The sequence below is a fragment of the Temnothorax curvispinosus genome, unplaced genomic scaffold (genome assembly GCF_003070985.1).
Source record: "Temnothorax curvispinosus isolate PA1 unplaced genomic scaffold, ASM307098v1 QBEX01016990.1, whole genome shotgun sequence".
In the NCBI taxonomy this organism is placed as follows: domain Eukaryota; kingdom Metazoa; phylum Arthropoda; class Insecta; order Hymenoptera; family Formicidae; genus Temnothorax; species Temnothorax curvispinosus.
Window position 1 is genome coordinate 1 of NW_020226770.1, and position 7,283 is coordinate 7,283.

General features: G+C 38.3%; 1 long non-coding RNA gene across 1 annotated transcript; it reads right to left on the reverse strand.

Moving 5' to 3' along the window:
• Positions 1-5,617: 5,617 nt before the first annotated feature.
• On the reverse strand, positions 5,618-6,587 carry LOC112467166. Its single transcript, XR_003042221.1, has 3 exons — positions 6,447-6,587; positions 6,304-6,367; positions 5,618-6,214 (listed from the first exon to the last, which is right to left on the reverse strand). It is a non-coding gene; the product is annotated as an uncharacterized LOC112467166 (long non-coding RNA).
• Between the last annotated feature and the right edge of the window lie 696 nt (positions 6,588-7,283).

Below are 7,283 nucleotides of genomic sequence, written 5' to 3' on the forward strand. Positions count from 1 at the left end.
GTGTCCTCCAGTTTAGCCCAAATATCCATCTGATATATCTTTCATGTGTACTTTCCACCTCCACCCTTTCCTTCCACCCCCACACTTCTGCCCCGTATCCCATCACTGTCCATATCAGGGTATCATACAGCCAGATCCTTCTTCTCCAGTCCTTTTTCCACATTCTTTTCCCTATCCCCCACACTTCCCTCATTACTCTCGCCGCCTTCCTTCTTCTTTCTCTGATATGTGCCTCTTGTCCCCCATTTTCCTTCAGTGTATATCCAAGATATTTAAATTCCTTAACTTCTTCTAGTTTCTTTCCTTTCCATCTCCAATCATACTTCCTCTTCCTTCCTCCTCCCTTTCTGAATCTCATTATTTTTGATTTCTCTATGCTCAATATTAGTCCCTTCTTGTCCAGGTATCCCTCTAGCCTGCTTATCATCGATCTCATGTCCTGTTCCTCTTCCGCCATCAGTGCTATATCGTCCGCATACATTAATGTGTAAATTTTTCCCCCTTTCAGCTTTACACCTCCCCATCCTCCTTTCTTCATGTAGTCTTCTAAGTCCGCGATCAATATGTTGAAGAGTATCGGGCTCAATGGGCACCCTTGTCTCACACCCTTCGCCATCCAGAATGCACTTCCACACTCTCTTCCTATTCTTACCCTACTCTTTGTTTCTCTCAGTACCTCTTTAACCCTGTCTATTAAACCCTGCCTCACTCCCCTCTCAGTCATCGCCCTGATTAGTACTTCCTTATCCACTGAGTCGAAGGCCGCCTTCAAATCTATGAAAAATACTGTCATCTTTCCTTTCTCCTTACCCAATTGTCTATTTACCAGATAATTCAGCGCGAATATCTGGTCCATTGTCCCCATCCCTTTTCTGAATCCTGCCTGATTCTCTGGAATCAAATTCTTTGTCTCGACCTCCTTCCTTAACCTTTCTGCAAGTATCGCTGTGTATATCTTGTACATTGATGACATTATTGTTATTCCTCTATAATCCTTCACCCCTCTTCCTTCTCCTTTTTTAATTATTGGGACTATTTCTCCTTCCTTCCATTGTTCCGGCCAGCCTTCCCCTCTCCAAACTTTTTTACAGATTTCCCATATCCATTTCTCCATTTCTTCTCCTCCAAATTTCCACGCCTCGTTCGGTATCCCGTCATTTCCTATTGCCTTTCCTGTTTTTAACTTCTTTATTACATTTCTTACCTCCTCCAACTCTATCTCCTCTTCTTTTTGTCTGTTCCCTCCCCCTTCTCCCTTCACTACCCTATTCTCCATCCCACCCATTAGTTCCATGAAGTACTCCTTCCATTCTTCCATCTTTATCTCTTCATTTATCCTCTTCCTTCTTTTTCTTACTCTGCCTATCAATTCCCATACCTTTCCTTCCGTTTTCGCTTCCCCTATTTCTCTTATCATCCTTTCCTTCTCCTCTTTTTTCTTTCTTTTACACATTTCTCTGTACTCCTTTCTCTCCTCTCTGTATCTTTCCACTTCTCCTCTTCCTTTCCTCCATTTTCTCAGCTCCTTCCTCACCTCTCTTTTCTTCTCCTTACATTCTTCGTCCCACCATCCTCTTCCATTCTTATCCCTTCTCCCTCCCTCATTTTCGTTCTCTTCTATTATTTTTCTTATCCTTGCGCTTCCTACTTCTATCTCCTCTTGTATTTCTCTTTCTTCTCCCTTTATCGTTCCTAATCTCTCTTTAAATTGCGTTCTTCCCCCTTCGCTCCATATTCCTCTTCTTCTAGCTCTTTCTTCTACTCTTTTTCTCTGATCTTTCTCAAGTTTACCCCTCATCCATATTGTTACTGGGTGATGATCTGAATCCACTCTTTCTCCTACCTCCAATCTTTCTACCCTTTCTCTAACCTCCTCCTCCCCTATCACGTAGTCTATAACTGTCTCGCCTCTCCCTCCTGTGTACGTAAATTCACCCTCCTCATCCCCTTTCACGCCTCCATTTAGTATCATCCAACCTCTTTCCTCTATGAATTCCAATAGCTTTCTTCCGTCCCCATTTATTTTCTTGTCTTTTGATCTTCTCCCTCCACCTTCCACTCTTTCCTCGTCCTCCTCTTCTCAACCTCCTTCCTCCCCCGTTCTCGCATTGAAATCCCCACCTATTATAGTCCTTACTCCCTTTTCTCCCTCCTCCGTCTTATCCTTCAGGCCTTCCAGTTTCCTGTCTATATCATTATTTACATAAAGCCCTATTATTCTCCATATTTCTTCTCCTATCCTTATCTTACATTCGATCTTACCTTCATCTTCCTCCAGCTTTCTTTCTTCCTTTATCTCTTCTATTCTCTTCCGTATTCCTAACAGCATACCCCCACTCGCTCTTCCTTTCTTGTTCCTCCTGGTCGCTATCTGTACTCTCCATTTGTATTCTCTTGGGATCTTTTCTTTCATCTTTTCCCACCCCCTCTCATCTAACCATGTCTCCATCATTATCACTATATCCCATTCTTTTATCGCTTCCCAGAATTCCTTATCCTTGTTTGCTATGCCCGCCACATTCCAGAACGCCACCTTCCACATTTCCTCCTCCCTCCTGATTTTCCTTTTTTCTCTCTCTCCATTTTCGGTATCCTCCTCTCCATCTCCTCCTCCTAAGTTCTCTTCCTCATTCTCCTTTTCCCCTTCTTTGTCCCTCTCATCTTCCTCTTCCATATTACCTCCATCTTCCTCCTCTCTTAGTTTTCCCCTTTTTCCTTCCACACATTTCCTTCGTTATCTCTTAATATCTCTTCATCCTCTTCCCATTTCCACCATTTTCCATCTACTTGCATCTTTCCATATCCTACCTTTACTCTCTTGCCATTTCCTCTCTCCTGCCTTGCAATGTCTTCTATATTCCATCTCATCTTTCTCTCCTTCCATGTCAGATCATCATCTATTCCTATCCCTTTCTCTTTTAGTCTTCTTCTCTCCATCATGACCTTTCTTTTTTGTTCCAGTCCCTGCAGGCTTATTATTGCCATCTTTATACCTCCCTCTCTGTTGTCCTCTATGACCTTTTTGCAACTCACTTCCGTTTCTATTCCAATCCCCATTAAAATTTCTTTCACCTCCCTTTCTATATCGTTCCTCTTTCCTTTCGTTCCTCTTATAACTATGTTTCTTCTTCTTTCTTCTCTCTCTCTCATCTCTAATTTCTTATCTATTTCTTTTAGTCTTCTCTCCAATCCCTTCTCTCCTGCGTCTTCTGTTTTTCTTATTCCCTTCTCTTTCATTTCCGTTATCGTCTTCTCCATTTCGATTATTCTCCTCTCCATCTTCTCTCTCTCTTTCATCCATTTTTCCTCTCTCTCTTCCATGATTCTTTTTAAGTCTTCCATCTCTTGCCTTATCTCTCTCTTTTGTTCCCTCATTACCTCCAGCATCTCCTTTATGCCTTCTCTCATCTCGGATTTTATTTCCTTTTTTATCTCCTCTATCCAGCTTCTTTCATCTCCTGTAATTTCCTTATCATCTATTTTCTTCGGTGATCTCTGCACTTTCTTACTCCTGTTAAAAGCCCATTTTTCTGATTCCCTGCTTTCAGTTTCCTCTCTCTTTCTCTTTGAATCTATACTACCTGTACTTCCTCTTCTCTCCCCTCTTCCCTTCTCCTGATCTTCCCCAATTAACTCTATCAATCTTGCTACTTTTCCTTCATCCTCCGCCATTTTCCTTCTGCTATACCTATCTACCCTGCTCTCCTATTCCTCTATGAGTTTCCCCTCTATGTTCGAACTTGCCTATGCCCCCACGCGTGTCGCCGCGACAGCGCGACTTCGTGACGTCCCCGTCTATACACTCTACCCCTCTCCTCTGTTTTATTCTATGCCTGCCTATCTGTCCGTTGTTCTATCGTCACTTTTCCTTCCCCGTATCTAACCCTATCCTTTCCCTTTGACCTGCGCCCACCCCCACACTCTCTCTCACTCCTCTGCTTCTCTCTCTCACCCACTCACTGCCCTCTCACACACCCTCTCACACTCCTCTTTCTCCGATTTTCTTCCAGTCACTCACACACGTGTCACTCACGAAAGCGCCGGAAACGGAAGTCAGATTGGTAATTTATATTGTAAATCTGAATTAACCAATGCTTTTTAGTTTCAGTACGTAATGCACGACCAGTGTGCAACAAATGTTACATTTTGCTGGTTGAGAAACGAGATATAAAGGCATTGACTTGTGGCCACATTTATTGTAAAAAAATTGTCAGGACCAACTGCCTTTGCAAATAGATGGTCCCATCCCATGTTCTGCTGTGTGGCTGTGTGCAATGTAATAAATGGTCAACAATTTTTTTTGTGTGTAAGTTTTAAGAAAAAAAAAATTCTTTTTACCTATATTTTTGCAATGTATATAATAAAATGTAATTAGCTAATGTTTCTTGTAAATTATCTTGAAAATCTTGTTGTAAAATGTAAACAGCATGTGTTTAAAAAAATGTTGAAGCTACACTTATGTTCTGGATTGCTCAAGTTTTTTTATTTCATTATCTTTCAAGATTATGTATATTTATGTTAAACATAATCTATTTGAATTATGAATTTATTTATTTTAATAAAGATGAAATATGTTTACAGATTAAGCACATAGAGGCAGCAAATGACAGACAGAAGAAAAAATGCCATTACGGATATTTTTCATTTTTTGTTTACATGTAATCATAGATATAAGGTTTGTTCGCGTCGCATTATCTCTCTCTCATTAAAACTTTTCAATAAAACTGCTTAATAAAAGTTTTTCATAAAACCTGCTTTTTTACTCTACCAGAGAATCTGAAGAATTGGTATCAAACTTTACTATAAGTTTCTAGGAAATAAGTAACACATTTTGTACATACCGTCCACAGTCGTTTACTGTAATTGAGAGGACAAAAAGGTTTGGAAGAGATAATTGGTAAAATTAATGGTTCAATTTTCGTCTCATAAGATTCTCTCTTTAAAAGTTAAATTTTGTATAGTCTCACTTGCTACGATGTATTTCTTTCTGACCGTATCGTTTCTAGTTTTCTAAACAAATAAAAAGTAAACAATAACAGCTATATAATCTTGAAAAATACAAGTTACCAAATAATAAAGAAGTCTTTCAGAAAAACTCTTTTGAAGAGATATATACAAGAGATTATAATTCAATTTGCATACTATTTACCATTAATTCTTATATGTATGCATGATCTGTGAACTGTTCACCAATCATATATTTGCATGAGATCTATTTGGAAGAATTAGTCTAAGACTGTTATTTGATTTTTTGTAACTTTTATCTTTCAAGATTATGTTGCTGTGTGTGTGTAAGGAATAAAATTATATTGAAGGAATAAACACCTTATTTGTAAGCATCATTGTTTATGCTATGAATAATGTACACAAGGCTCTTAACTGCTAAATAAAAGAAAAAAGTACATAATTACAAAAATATAAACAATGTTTTGTTATACAGATAGTATTAGCATTTTAAACTAAAATATTACATTTGCCTGAGTGAAAAAAAACTTGTACAGATAATAGTACACACACACACACACACACACACACACACACACACACACACACACATATATATATATATGTATATATATATATATATATGTATAAGCAACAGGTGTTGTATGTACAAGATAAGCTTACCAGAAAAATTAAATACAAAGCAATAATACTGGGAACGACAGAAGCAAAGACGACAAAAGCAAATTAAACGACATAAGCAAAATAAACGACATAAGCAAAATATTACATTAATTTTTTATATCCTCCTTTACATTTACATATCGGACAATCTATTTTTATTGATTGTTCTGTGTTATTGTTCAACAATTGAAATAAACAGTTACAACATAATATATGTCCGCAAGTTACAGCACCAAAAGTCTCCAGAACGATCTCATCCCGACATATCAGACACTCTAAAGGCTTATCTAATTTAATGTGCCGACGTTTACATTTTGTTCGTGTACAAATGTTTTTTTTAAAGTCACCACATATATCGGTGTTCTGTAAGGTTCGGCCGACTTCTCTTTTTAGATTTTCGGTTGCTTTGCCAGTCATCATGTAACGATACTGTTCCACACTAGGGCAGTGTAAAAATGGGCAGTCCTTGACGCTACACGAATCATTTTAATATTTGTAGCAATATCTATATGTATGAACCGAACCGCAATCTAAATTGCTGCAGCAACCTCTTTCAAAATTTTTGCATTTTTCAGCAAATTGTTCCCTGAAACATTTTTAGTACACGAGTTTAGTACGAGATTATGAAACCGAATAGAATCGTATAAGCACAAAAAGTATTTTGAAAAATCTTACCGTGAGCCGTAAAAAGACATTTTCACGATAATAGCCACTTAAATGGGGAATATTTCAGCGCAGCCTGCGTGAAAAAAAAATGTGTACAGATTATAGTACACACATTCTTACATATATAAGCAACAGGTGTTTGTTAAGCTTACCAAAAAAATTAATTACAAGCAGTATTAATTAAATACAAGGCAATATAACTGAGAACGACAGAAGCAAAGACGACAAAAGCAAATTAAACGAAATAAGCAATATACACCACAAGCGAGGTTAAGGGTCGACGGTCGACAAGAGACTCCATGTGGCAAACCATGAACTACGAATCGTAAAATCCATATGGCTGAGTTTCCACTGAGCGCGTCACGCGTCGCGTCATTACGAGTTAACCAATCAAAGCATCCTATTTTATTACATTATTTGTAACGAGATCAAAATGGGATGCGACGCGTGACGCGTTTAGTGGAAATTCAGCCTATTGCGGCCAAAATAATGAGAAAATCGCACTTTAACTGCGATATTCGTAATCAGCAGCAGCGCGTTCAAACTGCTACAGAGCGATTTTTTGGAAAAATGGTCAAAATAAATTTTTGAGTTTTTATTTCGATCGTTTTTCTTTGCCTTGCATTAGTGCTGGTCTACAACGTTATGTTAAAGAGATTTAAGCTCTAAGCCGTAAAAAATTGGCCAATCACAGTCGAGTATTCTCCTCACATTCCACTGTGATTGGTCAATTTCTTACGGGTTAGAGCTTAAATGTCCTTTAATTCCGGTCTACAATAGGTGTTTTAAGCCCTAAGTCTTAAGAAATTGTTCAATCATAGTTCAATTTGAGGAGAATAGTTGACTGTGAATAGTCAATTTCTTAGGGCTTAGGGCTTAAAACACCTATTGTAGATGGGCACTTAAAGCAAGGTTGTAGACCAGCACTTACGTCTACACCTACGATAGATGTAAGCGCCTACGTTTCGTTCTCTGCCATCACCTTAATA